The sequence below is a fragment of the Molossus molossus genome, unplaced genomic scaffold (assembly GCF_014108415.1).
Source record: "Molossus molossus isolate mMolMol1 unplaced genomic scaffold, mMolMol1.p scaffold_m16_p_17, whole genome shotgun sequence".
NCBI lineage: Eukaryota > Metazoa > Chordata > Mammalia > Chiroptera > Molossidae > Molossus > Molossus molossus.
Window position 1 is genome coordinate 51,222,662 of NW_023425352.1, and position 16,436 is coordinate 51,239,097.

The window sequence follows — 16,436 nt, forward strand, 5'->3', positions numbered from 1 at the left end:
CTGGGCCACGCTCCCTTCTCGAGGAGGGGATGGCAAACGGAACTGTGTTGGAAGAAGGGGGCAGAGAGAGCAGGTCCAAACTGGGGGGGTGCTGGACTTCCGCCAAGCTCAGTCGGTCTATGGAATCTCCTGGCCCAAGAGGCACCCCGATTGCCCACCACCCACAAATTCCTGTCTTAAACATCCCTTTCTTATACCTTCTCAAGGGCCAGAGTCCATGGTTAGTCGCCAAGAAGTGAAGCCAGCCAGCCCAGAGCCTTGGGAAAGCACCTGTCTTGGAAGAGGGAGAAGACGGAGCTGCCCCTGGACGGAGGGCTACTGGCCGGACCTTTCCCGGGCCCTGGCTTGAGGGGGTGATCAAGGGTGACCACAGCAGTGCATGACCGTCTGCCCTCTGCAAGGCCTGCACAGCCGTGTCCGGCAGCTCCCGCAGCGGGGCCCTGGGCTGTGCTGCGGTTTCCAGGGCTCTGGGGTGCCCCTTCCTCGTGGAGAATTGCACTTCTTTGAGCAACCTCTGCAGAAGGGACTGCCAGCATGTCACATTCTGACCTTGGAAAGTCTCCCCACAAGGCTGTGGCCAGAGACCTGCCACCTGTCCCAACTCCTCCAACTCCCTTTGGTGCTGCCACCGTCACCCCTTTGACTTCCTGGATTCTTTCAAAAGTTATAAGCTGATGAGTGTACCAAGCTGGCAAAGCAGAGAATGTTTGTCTTCGAGGGAAGACCTTACAACGCTGTAGAGGAAAGAAGCCCACGTCTGGGCAATGAGGCTGTGCCCTGGGCTGGTCCTCAGAGCCAGGGGCCTCATGTACCCAGTCCAGTGCCCCACGATGTCCCAGCCAGCACTGAGCTGACAATGATGGAGAGAGGCAGCACTCTACACATTTTCAAGAGGATCTGGAAAAAGCCATCTTCCTTTAGCAAGATTGTTAAAGGGACAGAGCCTGGAAATCAGCTGCCCACGGCTTTCCTTCTCCCGTGGTCGCCATAGGCAGACCTCCCTGCCGCCTGCTTCTTCCTTAGGGTGGCCACATTCTCTGGTCCAGTCCAGGACACTTTGCAAGTGAAGGAGGCACTGTTAGTAATTATGCCCTGACAACAGAAGTCAACCTGGCAAACAGGAGGTGGGGTCACACTAACCATGATCCAATACACCAGTCATTCCCCAGCCGCAGGTCACGCGCCAGCAATGACTCAACGCCTCCTCAGAGCTACAGCCGCTCACCGAGGGCCTGAGAAATCAGGGCCAGGTGGACACTGCTGGAGAACAAAGGTACACGCCCCTGCTCTCACCTCCAGTCACATCTGGTGGGAAGTTCAGATCAGAACTGCATGACACCAGCAAGGAAAGGGAAGGTGGGCCAGAGGAGGGAAACACGGCCAGTGGGTGTCTCCTTGAATAAGCTGACACCCCCGAGGAATTCCCCTCTGAGCCGATTCCAAGCTGGAGAGGCTGGCTCACCAGGGCCCACATTCTCACTTTAAATCTGTAACACCTTTTCTCAGCCCTGTAGGTTACAGAAAACGCATTAGAACAAGTTTGTTCTTCTTCCCATTCAAAACTGGTTCACAAAGCTTGTCGATCACAATCCCACCCTCACTGACAACTCCACCTCTCCCCCGTGGCTGTGTATTGTACACAGGAACAGCGGCTTCTTTACCTGCGCAGGAGTAGCTCATCCAAGGTCGCAGACAAAGGGCACGGGTCCATCTCAGCCCCCTTGGGGCCAAGGGAGCATGTGCATAACTGGATGTGGCAGAAGTCATAGCTAATGGACCCACGTGGTGATCCAGACATGACGTGGGATTCAGTGGGTACCACTGGGGTTTTTACAGCCAAGTTAATCAGCTGCCCAACTCTCCTCGCCATCCCCGGGGCATGAGAGAAATAAAAACATTCTTATATGACATGACACACAAGTGAATGGGTTTGAGGACTTTCGATGACACAGAATCCTGGACATTTGTGTACAGTCAAACCGTTTTCACCGCCTGCCAGCAAGCCACCCGCTCTGAATCAACAACCATCAAGGAAGACAGATCCATCGCAGCCCCCTTCTAAGAGAGGGTCTTTCAAGAGAGGATTCTGCCGGTCCCTGGGCTCACTTCCCTGTAAGAACTGCCTGCTAAGAGACATTTTTCTTGCACTCCACTCATTCCAAAGACAAAGTGTTTTATTGCAAATGTTGGCCAAAATAAATGTGCCTGCAATGCCCTCAGCCTGTGGGAAAGCACTCTGGCCTGGAGGAGGGCGACCTGCATGCTGACCCTCGTGCCCCTCCCCCGCCGGGCAACCGAGGGCGGGGTCCCCAGGCTCTGAGCCTTCACTCCCTCTGGCCGGGCAGGTTCTGCCTGCCCTGCGGGTGATGGGAGAAGTCTCTGGCAATGACTTGGCACACCGGAGAGAGCTGTACAAAGGTTGGACAATGTGAGGGTTAGTGTTCACTGTTCTGAAAAACCTTGCTTTTCACAGTCAAACCTCAATTAACTGGAGTAACTTGAAAAACAGTTCATTAAAATTTTTGGCAAAATTAGGTTCAAAGGAGGCTCTCTTGTGTCCACACAAAGGGCCTCGTTGACAGACATTGTGGACGCTGAATAAGGAAGTGGAAATGGTGGCTGACCTGGGGTGGCACGGGACGGTGGATGAGGACTGCCGTGGGAGGTTGCTTTCTAAAACTAAATTCCAGACACGTTCATGGGGGCTTTTTTCTTTTCCCTAAACGAGAAAAATCAGCCATTTTTTAAAAATATTTTTATTGTTCTTTTAGAGAGAGAGAAATGTCAATCGGCTGCCTCCTACACGCCCCCTACTGGGGATCGAACCCGCAGCCCAGGCATGTGCCCTGACCAGGAATGGAGCCAGGACCTCTCAGTCCATGGGAGACGCTCAATCCACTGAGCCACCCTGGCAGGGCAAAAACCAGCAATTTTTACAATCTTGCTTTAATGTCCCAGTTACCCCTATTTTTGGTTCGGTGAGGATTTTCCCCGCTTTGGCCCCAGCACGAGATGTGCAGTGTTTTAAACGGGGCCGCTTCGGTCTCCCCAGCAGCCTCCCGCCTCCCTAGCCGCCCAGCCTTGCCCTCTCCGACACTGCGGGCAACTCCCAGGTGGGCAGCCTTTCACCTGAGTTAGACCATCACCTTAGCATTTCAGCAGAAGGAGTCCTGTCTCCCTGCGCCTGCCGTGCCGGGGACGTCAGTGCAGTTCACCGAGCCTTCAATGTGTTTTTTTTAAGTAAGTCAGAACCTAATTTTCGGAATTGCCTAAGGTCAACAGCTTTTCTTATCTGATTGCATAGATTAGGTCATAGGAAAAGGTGTTCCACAGTAATCCCTAGATGATGAAAGCACTAATTAATTACTTTTTTCCCCTTGTGATCATTATTTTTTGGTCAGGTCCATACTGCTGGCAGTGCGTCTTTTATATGGAAGAAAACATTTACCTGCATATCGTTTGCTAATGGTTTAAGTTTTTCTATCATATCTGTTTTAATGTTATGCAAGGTGTCTTCTTTTAACTGTTATACTTTTCCTATAACTTTAAAAAAGTTATTTCCCTTGAGCTCTCCTTTGGGTCAAAAGTGCCTCCCATGAAGGCAACCTGGTGCTAAGCCCCGCCCCCTTCCCCCAGGGCCCCCCACAACACGCAGGGCTGTCAGGGCATGACCCCTCCGGACCCCTTTCAGCCTGGTGTCAGTTACCAAAAAGAGGTCATTTTTCAACACAGGAGCTTTCGTGGGCTCCAGGTCAGGCACTGGTCTCCAGGGGCCTCATGTCTCCATCTCCCACCACATCACGCGGATGGGGAGAGTCTGGAAGGTGTCTACCTTCTTGCTGCTTCAGCGCTTTACCGAATGGGTCCCAACGCCTCTTAGCAATCTCTGACTCCGGAGGGATAAGACCCCCAGCCCGGTTGCTCTGATGGCCTTCCTGGCCACCACTTTTCCTGGCTCCGTCCCCTTTTCCTGTTGGGACCCCCTGAGAATTTCTCACACCTTCTCTTGCATCTGCCCTTGTTCTGGTTTTTATTTATTTTTCAGTTCTCTCTCCACTCACTTCTCACCCTCAGACCACTCGGCTCCCTCCTCAGTCCTTGTCCCCACCTCTCGGTTCACAGAGCGTCATTATAGCCTACCTCCCCCGAAATGAGTCCCCGGGGAGAAAGCTGCAGTCTTGTCAACTTCTGTGGTAGTTTTGTTTTCCTACCAAACTCCCCTGGTGACTTTCATTTAAATAGAGTTTTAGACGGGATGTATCATTTATCTTGCTATGTTCCCCATAAGAAGAGAAATACACACTTTTGTTTCAGTTTCTGTTCTCCGTCTGGTAAAATATTGTTACGAAGACCTACTGGTGAAGAAATGCTTTGTTTTCCTTGGGTTTCGGTTTCAGGGTCATAAGCAAAGTCCCTAGGGCTCCCTACTGGTTTTCAGTTCAGTATGTCACAGCAGACCCTCAGGACAGACCCCTGAAATGCTTCATCTCCGAGGAAGGCAGGGCTACAGTCAAAGAGTCTCTAAAATGAAAGGGTAAGACTAGGTGTGATATTTTGTGGTGATTCTATCATTCAATAACTTTTTTGTTGATTTTGGTAGGTCAAATGCACTTTTCCTTACCCCTCTCTGGGATTTGTCTGGGTTTAACCACATAGGTATCTGTTTCTCCCTAACTGGAAGAGATGTTCTGGCTCCCCACCAAACCTGGAAGGAGAGTCGCAGTGAACAGGGAAGAACTAAAATTCCCTGTGCTGGGTCTCTCCTTCTCCTTGGGAAATCCTCCTGGTTCCATTCCGTTCATGGGTCGCTGGAATCTGGCATGAGGTCTCTAAATGTGACGAGACCATCAGGAAAACCCGTGACGGGTGTTTGTGGCATAAAATAGAGGAGATAACCTTTTTCTTAAAAACCAACTCTTTGGCCCTGGCCAGTTTTCTCAATGGTTAGAGCATCAGCCTGCGGTCCAGAGAGAACCGGGTTTGGTTCCCACTAAGGGCATGTACCTCGGTTGCAGTTTGTCCCCGGCCCTGGTTGGTCGTGCGGGTGGCAGCCATTCGATGTGTCCCTTCACGTCGATGTTTCTCTCTCTCTCTCTCCCTCCCATTCTACCTGAACAAAAAATGGAAAAAATGTCCTCGGGTGAGGATAAAAAAAAAAAACCAACTCTTTAATTGATAGCTTAGCTAGAAATCAAGCCAGCCAGTCCCACAGACACCCAAGACCCCCACGGAAGCCACCCGGCTTTGCCCATGAGCAAGCAGAGGTGGGCAGGGCTCCTGTCACTGTGGCCTTTAGAGGTTGGTGTGTGCGCTCTCAAATGATCAGTTGTAAGAATGTAATTATCTAAGTGGTTCTGATGCTGTCATATGGCCCAAATGGTTTCTAATAACTGTGTTTGAGAGAAAATCAACACCTGTGTTTTCGGTGCTACCAGAAGGCACTACCTACCACAGGGTCATGCAGGAAAAACTGTCCCTGGGAATATGATTGTGCGTTAACTATATGAAAACACGTGTCATACGTAGAGGCAGAACAGAGCAACATTCCACTATACCACTGGCCAAGAAATATGCTATTACCTGGCACACAAACTCCAAGGAACTGGCTGGTTCTATGCTGCGGCGTACCCTTCTGTCCCCTACTCCAAACATGAACCTAATTGTAAACTAAGATGTCCCCACTTTGGAAAGGGGCCCTGAAGGAAGTCTGGTGTCTCTAGTTTAAGTTTTCTTTTCTGAAATAGCAGGTGCTGCGAGTGTCGCTCCCCAAGTCCTGAGACACCCACGTCGGCTTGTTCCGAATGCGTGCGGCTGTGAACATCAGCACTCCCAGCTCTCAGCCTGTCCGCACCAGACAGCTGGCCCTGGCAGGACAAAGCCTTGCTGGGGCACCCGAGCCCTTGGGCCTCTAGAGCGTGACCTACCTGCCTCAGAAAGGCACTCGACTTTTGACGCTGTCTGTCATGGGCTTCCCAAGGTCCTACCCTCAATCTCGGTCTCACACTACTGACCAAAGGGACCCCTCTGGGCAGAATCCCTGTGCCTCAGACCCTGGCTTTTCTCCACCAACCCCTCTGTTACGCCAGACTCCACTGAGCACCCTGGCCTCTTTCATGAATGATCTGATGGACTCCAAAAAATTCTAATGACTCCATAAGCTTGAGAGCTTCCTTTAGAAGAAAAATTGTAGAATCTCACATCATATTTCAGTGATTCAGTAAAAAATGCCATTTTACCAGAAAAACAATACTAGGGGCAAGGTACCTGATTCCCTTACTCCCAGCACTTCCTTTGTACCCAACTGCACTTTGCAAACTTCCACGGCAATTCCAGACTGATCTTTCCAGCCAGATTATTGAAGCAACTGGATTTTATGCATTTGTTGCCTTCACACTTTCATTTAAGCTTTTTTGTGTTGCTATTCGGTGAATTTGGGGTACGATGTTTAAATGCACAGCATTTTATTCCCGTGATGAGTTTGATAATGAAACAGTTTCTCTTGCTTCTCGTAGCCTTCAGATCGTTTCAGAAATGTTCAAATCTTACACACCCATTTCATATGTATTGTGCTGTTGCTAACTTTACATATGTAAATACCTCTTGACATATGTTGGTGTTTTAAGTACTGTCTTTTTTTATTGTGACCAGTATTACTATTATTCTATTATCATTCTTAATTTTGGATTTTTTTTTTTTGGTGAACCCAATTTATTTTCTAATCACCTTTAGGATTTTGGAAGGATGTTAGTTACTTATGTAAACATAGGAAAGCGCTTTGCCTAAGCAGTGAGCAAGCTGTTTGATACACAGACATTGACATTAAAACATCAGTCCTTTTAAATGCTACCTATATGTTTTCTTCCCATTATCAGGTGCTATTTCAACAAAACTTGTTTCTCTGCTGGATTATTCTATCCTTTTCATTTCTGACCTTGATTTTTTTTTCTTTTTTTTTTTAATCCTCGAGGACATTTTTTTATTTTTTGTTCAGATAGAGCGGGAGGGAGGGAGAGAAAAGAAACATCAATATGAGAGAGACACATCGAGTGGTGGCCACCCGCACAACACCAACTGGGGCCAGGGACAAACTGCAACCGAGGTACATGCCCTTAGCGGACACCAAACCCGGGACTCTCTGGACCGCAGGCCGATGCTCTAACCGCTGAGCCAAACCGGCCAGGGCCTGACCTTGATTTTTAATTACCCATGATTCAATTTGCCAATGCCTGAACATACCAGGCCAAAGAGAGCTTTTTCGCCTTGATGGTAGGGTCTTGTTGCATTTCAGTAACCAGGCTGGAAGTGAACCACAGGGAGAACATGCAGGTGGCTGGGGTTTGCCTACGGACCTATGGCCAGATGGCCTCGCAAGTGGCAAGTGTTTTTGAAGCAGGGAGCAGAGCCCCCAGCTCACCCTAACCCTCATCCCTTTGAAACTTCTTGCCTCCCACTTCGACTCATCCAGGTAGCCTGCAGCCTGGAATTCTGAACAACTCCATCCCAGCCAGTGTAACACCAGGATAAGGGTCCTGTTGGGGATCAGAGGACCCAGGTCCCAGTCTCCCTCTGCTACTGGTGCACTTTCTGGGCCTTGGCTCTATAAAGGGCAGTGCTAGGTGTTCTTTACACCTGGAATATTCTGCATCAACGGAGCTGAACAAATCAGCCTATGCCTGAACGCGTAGCTTTGCTCCTCCCAAATGGGGAAAACTTGAGCAAATGAGTCCAACTGCTCCTTTAAGTAGATGGCCCTGCCGTATGGAAGCCCACAAGGGCCAATGGCCTGAAACACAAGTGATGGAATAGGTATCCCAAGGATCAAAGGTGAACCCAAGAGAGTGGTGTGGAAAGATTCATTACTAATTACACTGAACAAGGAGAGACCGTCAAGCTAAAAAGATGGAAGCGTAGCCGGCCCAATTAGCAACATGGTTGAGGCACAGTGAGCCTAGAGCGCTTGATGTGTCAGGGGAGACGCGGCCAGAGGAGTCTCTGCTGAAACTGTGGTCCTTCCTGTCTGTGTTGTCCTGGAGTTTTATATGCTGTTTTGTACTTCATATCTATGATGTAAATACTTTCCAGTGTAAATACGGTAAATATGAAATATATATTTTGTTTCTGTCTTTTCTAAAATGGAAGTTGATCTAAGTAATAAATTACAAATCATCTACATCTTGGATTCTAGAGTTGTTGGGTCTTTTTTGTTTTGTTTTTTTAGAAATTATATACCTTTACTTTAATATCTTTCAGAAGGAAAAGAGAGTTTCATGATTAAAGGGAACCTTCATTCCTAGCTAATGGAAGTAAGATGGTGCCATATAAAGAGGAAAAGATTAAGGGTCAGGAGAGTGGGTTTTAGCTCTGACTCTTTCATTAACAGATGTGGGACTGACTAAGTCACTTAACCTCTTGGAGCTTCATCTAAAAATGAAAACAGCTGTCACAGTTGTTTTAAAATCCAAAAGGTAACAGCTGCAAAATACTTTGAAAGGAAAAAAAAAAAAAAAAACTGTACTCAAAGGCATGGAATTACTTAATCTTAACTTTCATTATGTCATTTGGTTGGAAGATGGACATTTTTATATAAGAGAGATTGTATTTTGCTTGAATTCTATTTTGGGACAAAATGAAAAGAAATTGAGTGTGAAGTTAACTTTTCCTGTTGGTACTTATAAGACCTATGATTAATAATCATAATCATTTTGTTAGCTTTAAGAGCTTTTAAGGAAAGAAATGCGTTTCAAGAATTTTTTTTTTATATTCAAACTTTGAATATGTTCTTGGTTAGACACCAAAATTTCTTCATTGGTGTCTAACATCCCATAAAGAAGACTTTTACCAGGGCAGAAATATAATCAAATGACCTGGAATTGACAATCCATCTAAAGTGGGCAGAGACCCCAAGGAGTAGCCCAGCAGACTCTACAACGAAGCCAAGGAAATCCTGCTTTAATTCTATCGCACTGAGCAGTGCCAGGGTATCCTTTGGGGGTGAACAAAATGAAGTTATATAATTCCAAAGAAAGCCATGATGAACAGCAGATTGCTTCCCACGTCAACAGACCAGAGGCTTGACCTACTTCCTACCGTGTCTGAATAGAAACAAACGTTAAGATCATCTGTACCCTCCTCATCCTGTATAGAGGAGACTGAGAAGTTCTGTGATTCACCCAAGGTCACTTAGCAATATGTTTCCTCCAGCTCATGAGAAAAACAGCTAGGGATAAAGGAAGGGCCCTTATCCCCGGGCCCAGCTCTGGCGCTGTGGTCCCTCCTCTCTTCCTGCTGTTCGAGATGGCACACATACAGGGCGGGAGAAAGGGAGCCTGCTGCGTTCATCTGCAGTCAGCTGTGGCCGGCTGTCTTCAGATTAAGGCATCAGAAATACAGTCATTGCAGTATACAGTTTGGAGAGCTGAGCAGGGGTGTATAGACCTAGAGCAGAGCGGACTTTTTGGACACCTTTGACAATCCAATATGGAGTCATTGTGAGCCGTGACAATTATGTCAAGTGCTATGTTGAGACTGAGGTAATGGGGTGTAATGAGACAGACTTAGGAGGTGCCCAGAATGCCCAAAACCACAAGTCTGGACACTTGGATTAGGGCTCTATCCTGACATCAATATGAGTGGGACATCCACCCCTCTGGGTTCTAAGAACCCAGAGTCCTGACCACCCAACACTTGAGTTTGGCTGTACCATGGGTCGCACTCAGGGCCCTGCTGGACTTCCACTCCACCGGATGCGTGCCACCACTGTGGCCACCTGGCTTGACATGAACACCTACCTCTCTGCCTGCAGACATTGCCAGTGATGGGACTTCGCACCCAACACTCGTTCTGCTCACTTCTATGCCATAAGCTTCCCTCTCTGTGTATAACCTGCATGTGACTCTATTGTCTTATTGGGGAGATCTCCTCTCGTAAACCTGGGATTGGGGAAAGACACAAACATGTGTGAGTGACTGCTTTCGAAGACACTCCCTTGCTCACGACAGGAAAGCGTCTAAAAGTTTCTGAAGAACAGGGCAGACTTGCAAACCAGGAAGTATGGGTTCCAGGTCTGTGTCTGCCATGAACCACGACCACCAGCCCTTCCTGCTCCGAGATGCGAGCACGGGGGTGAAGCGTACACAGTATCTCTGTGTTTTCTGTTTCCTGACATTGTCTCACTGTCCCCTCCCACTGCCACCACCTTCTGTCAGCTCCTCGATGCGAGCTTGGTTCACCAGGTAAGTACTTTAGAATCGCAGTCCTGTGATGTTGAATTAATACACCCAGCAGTGCCAAAAACAGCATCGACAAAGAAAAATGAAGGTCTCAGCTGTGTTTTGTTTTAGTGACTGATGTTTAAAAGTTTCAGTGAAGAAATCTCCAGGGAGATCTGCAGAAGCAAACCTCAGAAACACAGGAAAGAAGAGAGCAGCTGAACTCTCCACAAGCAGTCAAGCTACAGAAGGATTTTGTGTTAAAAGATAAACAGTAAGAAAAAGGTAAACTCATGACTCTCATATAGATGTAAAAATGAACACATTTTAAATATTTTATTTGACTCACATGATGAGGGAACCAGAAAGATGTTTTAACCAGTCCAGGGGAAAAGTCAAAAAAGCACAAATTGATATGGAGTCGAGGAATGTTGAGAGAATTGCAAATAGAACAAAGTCAATAACCACCATCACATGGGACAGAATTTACATGTCTATCGCTTACCTACAACTTACAAAGCATTGTAAAATAGCTCAAAGACCATGAACAGACCTAGAATCTGACAACCCAGAAGGATATACCACAGATGAGCCATAGTTTTCTATTGAAACGCAAGAATATTTTCTGCGATTGTAAAGCAATGCTCTGCTTTATTTAATTCGCAGACCTATTCCACAGACATTAAAGCCCATGATCATGTTCAACTCATACATTATGCTAGTAAATGTGTAACCAGGAAAACCCTTGAGCAGATATCGATGGAGCCCTGCATCTGAGTATTAACCTTCTGACCCCTGTGAGCTCTGCGCCCTTCCCCTCTCTCTGTTCACTGTCTCTTTACCCACCCCACCCCCACTTTGCTTGGGGCTAAGAACTCTTGACAGAAATAACTAACTCTTCAGAGCTTATCAAAAGCAGATGTAGAGAAGGATGTTGACCCTGGATCTCATAACACTCATCACTGGGAGAGCAATAAATCTCCACGATTATATGGCTAGAGTCTTTCCTCTGAATTAAAGACCCCTGACCCTTCACATTTGTGGCTGTTAACTGGGAAGGACCTCTTTGCTACTGGCCCCTTAATTTAATGTGCTGACAGTTAAGATGCTCTTAGAATAATGAATTGCATACAGTCTCTCTTTTTCTGACCTCATAGAGCCCCCTTCAATAATACTTCATGCACATCGCCCACCTGGCCATTTGAATGCTGGCAAAGTCAGAGAACCTTAGTCATGGAGACATGAACTATGCTTCTCCCCCCTTTTCCAGTATTAATTTAATTAATGTGGCCACTGTATTCTTCCCACTGTGGAACAGTGGTTTCCTTAAGATGGCCGAATCATTTCAAGTTTAAGTAATAAATCAGAATATTAATTCAAGATGTGTCTGTGGCACTAACAAGTGGTGTGGCCTTCATTAGCTCTGCATCTCCCAAGGCTTCTACTTCTTCATAAAGTCAAGTCATGAAACACTAAATCTCTTCTGAAACTATTGTGGCCTACAGTGATAACTGGAGATATATTGTGACCATTGGTTTTCCTATGTGATATGACCATAGTTGCTGTTGATAGCTGTAAGTGTTGTTGACAAGAGTCAGTGGACAACCTCTTAGAGATTAGATGTGTCAAATGGGAATTGAGAAGAGATTGGTTGAGATAGCACCAATATATAGAGATCACTTTCCCAGCTCTTGTTCCATTTGAAAGAGCAGTAAGTTTGCCAAAATGAGCTGTTAATGGCATCTCCATGGATTCTGAGCTTGGACAGGCCTTGAGGAGTATGGATACTGGATATCCAAAAGTAGACTGTTTTTCTCCCTGGCCTTTTAAGAGTGAGGTTGGGTTATGCTGAGTTAAATGCATCTTTGTTCAATCCTTCTACCTCTGAATTCTGACCAGCAACATTGGATGTAGGAATACAATGTAAGGGAGGGAGATTCAATCAAAACACTGCCCTGTACTCTTCAAAAATACAAATGTCGCCCTGGCCGGTTTGGCTCAGCGGTTAGAGCGTCCGCCTGCGGTCCGGAGAGGCCCGGGTTCGGTTCCTGCTAAGGGCATGTACCTCGGTTGCAGTTTGTCCCCGGCCCTGGTTGGTCGTGCGGGTGGCAGCCACTCGATGTGTCCCTTTCACATCAATGTTTCCCTCTCTCTCTCTTCCTCTCTCTCCCTCCCACTCTGTCTGTACAAAAAATTGAAAAATGTCCTCGGATGAGGATTAAAAAAAAAAAAAAATACAAATGTCATGTGAGACAAAGAAAGACTCAGGAATTGATTCAGATTAATGAAGAATAAAGATTAAGGAGACATAAGAACCGAATGGATCCTGGTTCAGAAAGAAAAATGCTATAAATTTCACTATAGGACAATTGGAAACACCTGAATATGGTCTGGAGATTAGATAGTAGTAGTGTATCAATGTTAAATTTCCCGGTTTTATAACAGTATTGTGGTTATACAAGGGAGTACTCTTGCCCTTAGGAAATACACACTGAAGTATTTAGAAATCAAGGGGATGGGTATCTACAACTCGCTCTCAAATATTTTAGGGAAAATATAAAGACAAATAAAATAATAAACAAATGTGGGGAAATGTGAAAATTTGGTAAATCTGGGTAAAGGGTATGAAGGGATTCTTTACATTATTGTGGTTTTTCTTTGTTTAACGTTATTTCCAAAAATATATTTAAAAAGAAGATAGTGTTGCCCTGGCTGGTTTGGCTCAGCGGTTAGAGCGTTGGCCTGTGGTCCAGAGAGACCCGGGTTCGGTTCCCGCTAAGGGCATGTATGTCGGTTGCAGTTTGTCCCCGGCCCTGGTTGGGTTGTGCGGGAGGTAGCCACTCGATGTGTTCCTTTCACGTCAATGTGTTTCTCTCTTTCTCTCTCTCTCTCTCTCTCTCTCTCTCTCTCTCTCTCTCTCTCCTTCCCACTCTATCTGAACAAAAAATGGAAAAATGTCCTCGGGTGAGGATTTAAAAAAAGAAGAAGAAGACAGTGTAGAAATAATTTTAAAGTTCTGAAACAAAATAATTTTTAACCTAAATTCTATATCCAATCAAACTATTATTCAAGTATTAGAACAAAATAAAGACATGTTTGTATATCTAGCACTCAGAATATTCCTCAGACTATAAACTCTTATTGAAATTATTACTAGAAAGTATACTCCAGCAAAAAGAACAGCATGGGATGTAAGCAATGAATATGTGCATAGAAATTAGTAAAATGTATAGTTAAGTCTAAATGATTATTGTTGGTTTATTGACAGCAATTCAACAAACAGAATTAGCAATTTTGAGAATTTTTTTCTCAACAAAGAAAGTGTCAGAGACCTAGGGAAAGAGAAAGTAAAACCATCCCCAGATTATTTCTTACCTACTGATTAACTGTGGATTTACATGGGAGATGCTATGTGTTAAAAATCTAAAGATATCCATGGCATCAATAGTAAGAAGGGTGGACTAAGGAGTTCTGAAAATCCTCTCACCCATAAAAGCAATTAGAACAATGGGGGGAAATTATCAGAATCAACTTTTTAAGTACTCTAGAAATTAGTTAAAAGTTTACAGCAATCCAGAGAGCATTAATTAAAGAAAACTGGATGACACTTGGCTTGTTCTATTTCCATAGCCCCCTCCCCAGCTCAGTGGTGACCTTGAAAATGAGCAGCCTAAAATCACAATGAAAACCAGCAGCTTTGCAACCATTTTGGGGGGAGCGGTGGGGAGAGTGGGAGGCAGACCAGATTGGAATCCATTTGAGGCCACATTTTTGCAGAGAATGGTCATTACCTGACCTGTCTGGTCATTCCCTGGAAGGCCCTATTCATAGGTTTATCTTTATTTGACCTGACTCAGAGTTATCCCAATGTAAACAACTTCTACAGGAGCATTTGTGAACAATCATCAGCAGTGGTCATTTAACATTGTGGCTGCCTAGGTGGTGAATAACAGTTGGAATAAAGAACAGTGCAACCAAAAAGTTCTAAAGAGTAAAGCTGGGGAATGATACATCCATAGGAGATTTTTTAAAGTTCCAACATACTTCTGGTAATGTAAAAGGCCACATGCATGCATAAGGACTGTTCTCATGTTCAAGAAAAACCTGAAAAGGTCCTAAGCTATCAACTTTGACTGAACTTGAGGCCCTGTACAGCAAGTTAAGGCTAAGGCAGAGATGTCAACTGCCTACCTGCGTGTGGGAGGCATGCCCCAACACATCCACAGAGACACTTGGTAAAGAATGAAAGACATTGGTTCTAACCATTTGAGGACATTTCTGATTAATCATTAGCTGATATCTAAGCTAACTGAGCAGAGACTTCAGTGGTCATACATGACAAAGAATATATACCTTACAGAATTATTTATAAAAAAATTATTTAAAAAATAGCAACAAGAAAGAGTAACAACAGCAAATTCTAGGGAAGAAGGAGAGTCTAATTTCTAGAGATGATATATAATATTATTTAAAGTGTTCTGTTTCAATAAAAAATTAAAAGATATAAGAAAGAAAGAAGAAAGGAAGGAAGTCCATACACAGGAAGAAAAAAAAAGTGAACAATAGAAACTGCCCTTGGGGAAGCCCAGACACTAGACTTACTAGACAAAGACATTAAAATCACTATATTAGATATGTTCAAAGAATTACAACAAACCATAGCTAAAAACTAAATGAAAATATGAAACAGTGTCTCATCATATACAGAATATGAAAAAAATGATAAAAGTTATAAAAAAGAACGAATAGAAATTCTAGGGTTAAAAATACAACTGAAATGAAAAATTTATTAGAGCCCTGGCCGGTTTGGCTCAGCAGTTAGAGCGTCAGCCTGCGGTCCGGAGAGACCCGGGTTCGGTTCCCGCTAAGGGCACGTACTTCGGTTGCAGTTTGTCCCCGGCCCTGGTTGGTCGTGCGGGTGGCAGCCACTCTATGTGTCCCTTCACGTCGATGTTTCTCTCTCTCTCTCCTTCCTCTCTCTCCCTCCCACTCTGTCTGTACAAAAAATGGAAAAATATCCTCGGGTGAGGATAAAAAAATAAATAAAAAAATAAAAAAATTTATTAGAGACATTCAATAACAGATTTGAGCATACAGAAGACAGAGTCACAAACTTAAAAATTGTCTACTGAAATTATCAGCCTGAGGAGCAGAAAGAAAAAAGACAAAGAATAAAACTAAACAAGGCTTAGGAACACATGGGACATCACTGAGCATGCCAACGTGTGCATAATAGAAGTCTCAAAAGGAGAAAAGAAAGTAAAAGGGACAGAAAAAAATATTTAAAGAAATATGTGCAAAAGGGCAGATGTAAATAGTACCTTATTAATAATTACATTAAAGATAAATAAATTAAACTTGCCAATCAAAACACAGAGATTGTCAGAATGAACACAAAAATATAATCTAAATATATGCTATCTACAAGAGTTACATTTTTAACTCAAAAACATAAACACATTGAAAGGAAAAGAACTGAAAAAAGATATACTATCCAAACAGTAATCAAAAGTTGACTTAGCTAGACTGACAAAGAAAAAAAGAAAGATAATTCAAATTACTAAAATCAGAATGTAAGAGGAACTTTATCACTGAAATTATAAAGGAATACTATGAGTTATTGTATGGCAACAAATTAGATAACCTAAATTAAATGAACAAATCCAGAGACACAAACCGTCAAACTGACTGAAGAAAAAATTAGAACATCTGAACATAACTATATCAATTAAAGAGATTAAATTAGTTTTAAAACTTCCCCAAAAATGCCCTGCCAGTTTGACTCAGTGGGTTGAGCAACATCCCATAGACTGAGAGGTCCCAGTTTGATTCCCAGTCAGGGCACATGCCTGGGTTGTGGGCTCGATCTCGAGTAGGGGTGTGCAGGAGGCGGCTGATTGATGTTTCTCTCTCATCAATGTTTCTATCTCTCCCTTCCTCTCTCTCTAAAAATCAATAAAAGCATATAAAACCAAAAAACTTCCCAAAAGGAAAAGCCCAGACCCAGATGGCTTCACTGGTTAATTCTATCTAGTTCCAGAAATTGCCCTTTGTACAATTTCAAAATATTTTTCAAAATCCTCTATATATCATATATTATATATATTCTATAGATAGATATAGATATAGATAAAAATAATATGTGTATGTACCTTTTTTTCCCATTACAAATGTATAATTAGGTCAATCCATCATTCTAGACATTTTCGTAGAAGCAAATTTAGAGGC